Genomic DNA, 9,595 nt, shown 5'->3' with positions numbered 1-9,595 from the left:
GGATTCATCCTTCTCCTAACAGAAGAAGCCTTTGGTTAGTTCAGGTCTCATAATTCCCTCATCTTACTATAGGAAGAAGCCCTGATTGCTGGTGTTGAGTCCAAAGTGCACCCTACCCCACTTTCCCTAACAGGACTCTCCACCCTTTAGTTGGATGTGAATGGCCAGGTGGGAGTACATAACTACCTGTGATGGCAGAAAACACCAAACAGGTAAGTTAAACCAAGGGCTTTGGGGACCGTCCCAGATTCAAAGATTGAATATAGGCCAGAGAAACATCAACTCCATCGACACCCCTAAATTCTGGTTCTTCAGAGCCATGAATGTGGAACAGATAGAGCAGGGTTTAAATTAGAGCTGTTTGGGAACAAGCCTGTGTAGGGTCCTGGGTTGTATTAGCATTTGCTCTTTCTTTAATGGCCCACGATAGGTGGGATAGTCACAAGTGTCAATTCAGGTTGGTTTTTAAAAAAAATATAGATATTTTAATGTAGACTTTTCAAAAGTAGATTTTAAAAATATGGGTGTCTGGGCTTTGTCCTTAGAAATTTTTATTTCGTCAGTCTGAGGGGGACTCAAAAAAACTGGTTTTGAAAAATTTCCCAGTTGACTCTCATGTGTGTCTGGCAACCATCAGCTTAACGAATTGGAGGTAGGGCAGGCCCTTCATTGTCTGCATTGTCTGTTGACATTTGAACTTCCTGTCCTCGGCCTTGGTACTTTTCTCTTCCTTACCTGGATGACTCCTGCCTGTCTTCACAGTCCCTCAGGGCTTCGAGGATTAAGAGAGCTAACGTGTAAAAAGAGCTTAGTATTGGGTCGGTACTTAGTAATCACTGAATAAAAGTCAGTTTTGTTTTAAATTTTTGGTAACGGGGATTGAATCCAGCCCCCTCCTTTTTTTTTTTTTTTTGTATTTTATTTAGAGACAGGGTCTCACTGAGTTGCTTAGGGCCTCACTAATTGCTGAGGCTGGCTCTGAACCCACAATCCTTCTGCCTCAGCCTCCCGAGTCACTGGGATTACAGACGTGTGCCACCACGCCTGGCTAAAAGTCTTAATATCTCTGTTTAAAGTTGCACAATGCACCTGAATTATATGACTCATTGGACATGCAATAATATCCCTTGACTACAGTAGAATCAGGTCAACCTCCTACCACCCCTAATCTGGCATCTCTCCTCCCCCAGTAAGCTTCCTGTTTGGTTCTCATTTGGTGCCAGCGTAACTTTCTTGGATTTGCTTTCTATTCTTTTGGCAGGATCCAGAGCAGGTGTGATCCCCTTTGTGTTTGTTTAGAAATGCTCTTGATCGGTTGAGAGGCGTTGGGCATCCTACCCAGTGTTTCGGTGGTTTGCTTCCATTCCTTTGTGGTTGTGTTTATGATGTGGTACAACTACTTGGAACTGAAACGTAGCTTCTCGGGAAAGGGTGTTCTGTAGACACAGTGAAATTTCTTGGACTTGGAGGGTCCCCAAATGTAATACAATCTCTCTCCTGGCTCTAGGACAACCCAGAGTGGATAGGATTTTAGTATTACAACTAGAACAAGGGTAAAGGCAAGACACACTCACGTGTTCACTTATTTAGCCAGTGTTTGTGAGCACTTCTAATGCACTAGACACTCTGCTAATCCTGCCAAGACTAGAACAACCAGCCCAGCCCAGATGGTCTTTGGCACCACTTCCGACCATCAAACACAACACAACACAGCCAGCTTACCTTCACTTACGCTCACAGTTACTGAATGCTTGCTGTGTATTAGGCTAAAAAGTCGGTAGGAGACAGTTCCTGTCTCTCTGGAGTTCATGGTTTGGTGATTAAGCAAGCTCAGAAACACAAAGCACAAAACTATCTGAGATAGGAATAAGTTCTGTACAGGATGAGTGAAGTATACTTAATCTACCATGAGCTTAAGTACTAAATAGAGCTATAATAAAAATGTGGGCAGAGTCCTGGAGCATAAGGATTAAATTTGCTTCAAAGGAGTCATCCATTTAACAAGCGTTTACTGAAAGCCTACTATATGGCTGGCATTGTGCTTAGCAATTGAGAAAAACAATCTTCTGTTTTTATAAAATAGCACATAGAAATGGGGACATTTAAGGGAAATCTGAGAACTGCAACCTGGATCTGTCAACCACTTACCAGCTGTGTGACTATGAGCAAGTTACCTGCCCTTCCTGAACCTCATGTTTCTCGTCCATAAAATGGAGGAAATAATATTTACAATGGGATTATTGAGAAGGATAAATGAGACTTTTTGGTTTTTAAAAGAGCTTTAGTTTATCAGCTCTTTGTTTTATCTACCACCATGTATAAGAGTAAGTTGTTGGAGTTGGAGAATATCATGCTAAGTGAAGTAAGCTAATCCCAAAAAATCAAAGGCCAAATGTTCTCTTTGATAAGTAGATGCCGATCCATAATGGGGCGTGGGGAGGGTCTTGGAGGGGACATGGGGGCAGGAATGATGGTGGAATGAGATGAACATCATTACTCTAGGTACATGTATGATTGTACACGTGGTGCAACCAGAGAAATGAAAAGTTGTGCTCCATTTGTGTACAATGAATGGAAATGCATTCTGCTGTCATGTATAACTAATTAGAACAACAACAACAACAACAAAAGCATGAGTTGTAGGGCTGGGGAGGCCCTGGGTTCAATACCCAGCACAGCAAAAAAGATAAAAAAGAAAGGAAAAAGAAGTCAGTTGTATAGTGCCTGTTACCTTGCACTCTGAACTTCCCAAAGCTGGTGACTGCCAGATTCAATTTTGTAAATGCTGTGACTGTTGCTTGTTGGATTGACTGTCCCCAGCTCATATCTGTTTTCAGAGTCTGCTGACCAGAAGCCTCAGAGCTACTGTCCATTGTCCAGGAGCCCCTGGCAAGGCGGAGTTGACTTTTACTGTAGAAGAACATAAATTCCCAGGGCATGGTGCAGGAAGCTGCTCTGGTTCAGCTTGCTCCTCCTCTCCCGCAGGTTCCTGACGTGTCCTTTCAAGTTCAACTTCCACCCACACCTGGGTTCTTGAACTCACTTGGCCCCTGCCCCTCTCTTGCTGTCCATGTTGTCACTGCCTTGTCTATTTGCTGACTTCCTGCCTGAAGGGACTCACCAAATCCAAGGTCACCTGGCTCTCTGGTGACTCCAATGATATAGCATTATTTCCCTCATAAGCGACCCCAGCTGGCCTCTAGCTCTCTCACCCTGGCCCAATGCTCTACTGGACACCTTGCTGTCAGCTTCTCAGTCCCAACTGGACTCCTGCTGTGCCCTGACCCTCTCAGCACACAGGTACCGAGTTCTGAAAGTGTTCCAGGCTCTGTGTTAGGAAATATGCAGATGAATGACAGTTTACCCCGAGACATTTGTCACTGTCCCTGTATTAAATATATATATATATATATATATATATTTTTTTTTTTAGAGAGAGAGAGAGAAAGAGAACTTTTTTAATATTTATTTTTCAGTTTTCGGTGGACATAACATCTTTATTTTATTTTATGTGGTGCTGAGGATGGAACCCAGCGCCCCGCTCATGCCAGGCGAGTGTGCTACCACTCGAGCCACATCCCCAGCCCCTGGATTAAACATCTTTAGAGTTAAAATGGTGCTTTGGAAAAGAAATCTGTAGCTGATGACAAGACTGGTAGGAAGAAAGGACTCTTTTAAAAATTGTTTTGTTTTTATTTTTTCTGGTGCTGGGGATGGAACTCCACGGCCTCCCGCGAGGTAGATAAGTGTTCTACCACTAAGCTACATTTCCAGTTCCTAAATTTTATTTTTTATTGATGCATTATAATTACAAGTAACAACAAGATTCATTATGCCTTATTTGTACATGCACACAACATAATTTGGTCAATCACATTCCCTAGTACCTTCCATTTCCCTCCTTTCTTTCCTCCCTCCCCCATCCACTTGCTCTACTCTACTGGTATCCTTTATTATTAATACTATTAGTCTTCAATTAATGCTTTCGATCATCAGCACCATATAAAAATGAAAAAAACAAAATAAAGATATTGTGTCTATGTATAACTAAAAAACATTTTTTAAAAAAGATACACTTTCTGTATTTACCAAGCTGGGAAGGCAGAATAATGGCTCCCAAAGATGTCTAAATCTATATCCTCAAATGCTAGGAATATCCTATGCTACATGGCAAGGGGCAGTCAAAGTGGTGGATGGAATTAAGATTGCTAATCAACTGACTCAAAAATAGAGAGATTATCCTGGATTATGCAGCGGGCCCAATGTAATCACTGGAGTCCTTAAATGTGGAAGAGGGAGGCAGAACATTCAGTGACAAAGCAATGAGATATAAGAACTCAAACAGGACTTTGAAGAGGGAAGGTGGCCATGAACTCATTGAGGACTTTGAAGAGGGAAGGTGGCCATGAACCAAAGAGTACAGGCAGTTCTGTTATAGCAATTTCTAATTTTTAAGAATTGAGTAATGGTGTAAACACTAATTCATAATCACTCTAATTGTAATCTAAAGAAAGTGTAACATTGTGTAGACTTTTTTTTGTATAAAATAGACAAATAGAAATGGTCCAATTAGTTTCCTTTTTAATATGCTTAAAATAAGCAGGTGGATCTATTTCATGTTTTTGATCAAAAACTTTATTTGGGTTATGTATGGGTAGGGTAAATCAGTAAGAGGTGTTATTTGGAACCTTATTTTGGACAGTTTACCAGTTGCCTTTTATCCCAAAGTTGTTGTAACCTGCTGTGATACAATGCTTCAAGAGAAAATACGGTTATAAAAATGGTTCAGAATTAAACTTTTAATTCATTAAAAAAAAAAAAAAAAGAGTGCAGGCAGCCTCTAGAAACAGGGGAAAAAAAGAGCTTCTTCCTTAGGACTACTTCGGAAAAAAAAACCAACAGTGCTGCTGACACCTTGATTTCTGTTCAGTGAGAATTATTTTAGATATTTGACCCTCAAACTATAAAATAATAAATTTACACTGTTTTAACCCACTTAGAGTGTGGAAATTTGTTAAAGCAGTAATAGGACAATAACACAGATCTAAGTAGGAGAATGGAAATTAAGAAGGGGATTATAGTTCAATATGATAAATGCAGTGATAGGAGAAGTAGCAAATATGAGAATTCTAGAAGGTACCCAACACATCCTGGTCTAAGTGGGAATGGTGGTGGGGAGACATGCAATACATTCTAGAGGAACAAGGGCTGGGTACCCCAAAGAGCAAAGAAACTGGACAAGCATCTCCTTTACCTGTGTGAGGCAGGCAATGAGCTGGGGCATCTAAAGTCCAATGAAGAGGTATGGGAGGATCTGGGCCCAGACAGTGACACGTGCAAAGAGCTACGCAGGCTGGTTCCTCTGCACAAAGTTTTTCCCTTTGGGAGAGGGATTCAGCTAGAGTTCAAAATGTCAATGGTGAATGAATAAATTATGGCATATTTATTCATGGAGTATCATACCTCAATTAAAAATAAAAAATTTAATTTTATTTTTCAAATATTAATCAAATAAAAATTTTACAGGAAAAAATGTAAAAAACCAATCACTAGGAATTTATCCTTCACATGGGCTCTTACAGGAGTTCAAAGATGCATGGACAAGGAGGTGCCCTGTTGAACTGTTTCTTCTAGTTAAATACCATAAATAAGTGTCCATAGATAGATGATCAGTCACATTTGTGATATCCATAGTGTGTCAGTCCATTAAACTTATTAAAAGCAAAATAGAAGATCCATTTTGCTTCATAAGTAGAATGACTGTGAGATTTACCCAATCCAGAAGACTTTGACAGTGGAAAGGAATTTTATTGGTAATTATACTATAACAGAGGGTATAAACTAGGGCTGTCCTAGGCAAACTAGGTCACTACTGGTTTAAAAAAAAAATGACTCCAAAGAAGATTTTTATGTGGGGGATGGGGTTGTGGCTCAGCGGTAGAGTACTTGCCTAGCATGTGTGAGGCACTGGGTTCGATCCTCAGCACCACATAAAAAATAATAAACAAACAAAATAAAGATATTAAAAAAAGAAGATTTTTAGGTGAAAAAGCATATGTGTAACTATATGTATAACATGATTGTATTTGTAGATTTTTTTAATAAAAGGATACATTCTTCCAGTACTTATGCATAAATACTTCATTATAAGGATGTTTAAGAAGCTGCTAACCTTGGTCATATCAGGAGAGAGCTACCATAACAAAACACTATAGACTGGGTCACTTATACAATATAAATTTATTTTTGCATCCAGTTTCGGAAGCCAGAGTCTGAGATCTGGGTGCCAAGTTTGTCCTGGCTTGTAGCTGCCTGTGTTCATACGATCTCTCTCTCTCTCTCTCTCTCTCTCTCTCTCTCTCTCTCTCTCTCTCTCTCTCTCCTTCTTCTAATAAAGCCACTTACCTTATCCTCATTCTTATAACCTCATAACATTAATTATCGCCTAAAAGTCCTATCTCCAAATATAGTCACACAGGGGGTAAGAACCTCAATGTATTAATTGGGGTGTGTGTGGGGGGGTGCGATTCATAGCATTCATAGAGAACTCATGATATAATTTCAGTCCAAAAGCTGGTTAACTTGAGACACAAGAAAAGATGATGCTTTAGTTTAAGCCTGAAAGTAGGAGCAAACTAACATCTTAACTCAAGTGGTCAGATGGGAAGAGTTACCTCAAACTCTCAGGTCAGTCTTTTTGTCCCCTTTGGGACTTCAACTGATTATATGGGGCTCACTTATATTAGGAGGGACATCTGATTTACTCAGATGTTAGTCTCGTTCAGATATCTCCTCATAGAAGTAACCAGAACAATGTTTGACCAAATATCTGGGCACCTTGTGATCCAGCCAACTTGACATATAAAATTAACTATCATAAAATACAAATTTCATAATAAAAATGAAAATTTAAATAAAGTCATGGAAAGTCAAGTACACTTTCACTGAGAAATTTGCTCTCAGTCTTTCTCTATTTCATAGATCAGCTTCCATGCCAATCTTTTCTCTCTTAATCCCAATCTCATCTCATATACCATTAATTCTAAATCTTAACTGATGCCAACAGGAGGTGATATGAAAATAAAGCATAGTAAATTAATAAACAGATCAACATCACGTGATTAAAAAAAGTAGAGGCTTAATTTTCTAGAGAAACTTATCTTTAAAACTATAAACTTTCCAGTCAGACCGGAGGGAACAGGTACCATTTTTAGAAAATATTTTTCCTCTATATTCTAAAAACTACTGCAGAATAGTAAATTCTTCCTCCCACTCTTTTTTCCCCTTGAAAAAGGGAGCATATTTTAAATCTTTCCTCCTTTCAGTGATAAGTTTCTTCCAAGAAGGGAAGGGTTGAATTTTAGGTCATTTGTCCACCCACTTCCTGAGAAGAGGTCACTTCCTCAGTCCTTATGGCCTTGCCTGGGAGCACTGGGAGGAACTGTTTTGTGGCTTGGTGGCTTGGTGACACTGCCTTAGAGGGGTCAAGTTTGTCAAAGACCTGTAGATTTCCATGGATATTTTATTTTTTAATTTTTTTTTTTTAATCTGAACTCTCAGGGAAAAGGAGTGGAGAGAAACACCCAGTTTAAAAGGACTGAGAGGATAGAGGTAGTTCAACCATTTGAACTACCGAATAACTTCTTACTAGGAAAAATCTCTTGTTAGATGCATTTCATCCTGGCCTTTCTCAGCTCCTCAGGATCACTTAAATCTTTTGGCTTGGGAGAGCGAGCGTCCCCTCACAGCCAAGGGGCAGGAGAGGGAAGACAGCTCAATAAGTGACTGAGCTAGGGCTTGACCATCTGTTCACTTTAGAAACTGGGGAGATCTCCACAAGCTGGCCTACTTCCTTCTCATGGTCATTCCATGCCCCTGCCTCCTAAAGGGCTTTCTGTAGCCCCAAACACTCCTGCGCCTGCCTGCCACATGCTCTATTCCCTCCACATCCCATGCCCATCCTTCTGCCCTGCTCCTGTCCAGATACTTTACATTTTTTGTGGTAAACTTTCTGCCCTATCTCTTTTCCTGAGCACCCATTTTATTCTAAAAGGGACAGAGGGTGTTTTAAAAACTACTTTATAAACAATGTGCAGGCTGGGGTTGTGACTAAGTGGTAGAGCGGTCGGTTAGCATGCACGAGGCACTGGGTTCGATCCTCAGCACCACATAAATGTAAAATAAAGATATTGTGTCCATCTAAAACTAAAACATAAATATTAAAAAAGCAACGTGCAAAAGATTATTACTATCATCATTGTGATGATGAGAAAAATCACTGACCTCACTCGTGGCACACATTCCAAGCTCCAGCTTAGCCTTGTGGCAGGCTGTGGTGGAAGCCTTGGTTCTTTCTCTAAGCTGCTTTGCCAGACTGACCCAGAATAGCAGCAGGCTGTGACTGATAGCCTGCTGGGCCAGGGAGCTCTGCTGGCAAGGAAAGCAAAGCCGGCTAGAACCATCCCGATGGCAGGAGGTGCGGGCAGAGACAGGCTGCAGTTTGCACGTCAAATCCTAAGCTGTTTTGCCACAAATACAAAGGAATTGCTTTCGGTGAGAAGTCAGCTCTTCTGTTGCCTGCCTGATGCCACCCAAACAATTCTTGATGGCTTTCTCAGAACACAGCAGGGCACAATGTGGTCTGGGGACAGAACTGTAGGTTCATCCGATGTCCACTGTTCAGGCAGAGGTGGTCTCATTTTCAGCTCTTTCAGTAGAAAGAAAACCTGAGCTTGAGTCATGAAAAATGTTATGGGGAAGAAGAAAATTCCATAGAAACCCGACACCTTCTGGTAAGGGGAACAAGTCCCAGAGATTTCAGAATTGGTTGCTATGGTGGTTTAGATATTAAGTATCCCCCGAAAGCTCGTGTGTGAGACAAGGTAAGAAAGCTGAGAGGTGAAATGGTTTGGTTATAAGAGTCTTAACCTAATCAGTGCATTGATCCTCTGATGGGAATTAACTGGGTGGTAACTACAGGCAAGTGGGGTCTGACTGGAGGAGGTGGTTCATTGGAGGCACACCTTTGGGGTTTATATTTTGATGTGGTGAGAGCTAGCTCTCTCTCTACTGCTTGGTGGACATGCCCTGGCCTTTTCTCCACCACAACTTTCCACCATGATGTCCTGCCTTATCTTAAGCTTTCAGCAACGGAGCCATCTATGGACTAAGACCTCTGAAACCATGAGCCACAAAATAAACTTTTCCTCCTCTAATTGTTGTTGTCAGGTCTGTAGGTCACAGAGGTTAAAAGCTGACTAAAACAGTTCCTAATGACCAATCTGGATACTTGTCAGTCTTCCACATATTAAAAAAAAAAAAAAAAAGGAAAGAAAAAGAAAAGTAAAAAGAAAGAAAAAGAAAAAAGCAAGGGCAAAGTAGTAAATTTTTAAAAAATAAAATGATTTTTTATTGGAAAAGATGTGCCTTTATTCTGATATTATGACTTTTCTTATTTTTAATGTTTAAATACCTTTTTTAAATAAAATAATAGATGATAGTTGATTTTTTTTTTCTTCTGAACTACCGGGGTTTAAGCCTAGGAATGCTCTGTTACTGAGCTACACCCTATCCCTTTTTACATTTTGTTTTCATT

The sequence above is a fragment of the Marmota monax genome, unplaced genomic scaffold, assembly GCF_021218885.2.
Source record: "Marmota monax isolate L192 unplaced genomic scaffold, Marmota_monax_Labrador192_F-V1.1 WCK01_AAM20220418_F8-fsc00105, whole genome shotgun sequence".
NCBI lineage: Eukaryota > Metazoa > Chordata > Mammalia > Rodentia > Sciuridae > Marmota > Marmota monax.
The sequence above is the reverse complement of the archived record's forward strand: the minus strand, read 5'-3'. Positions refer to the sequence as shown.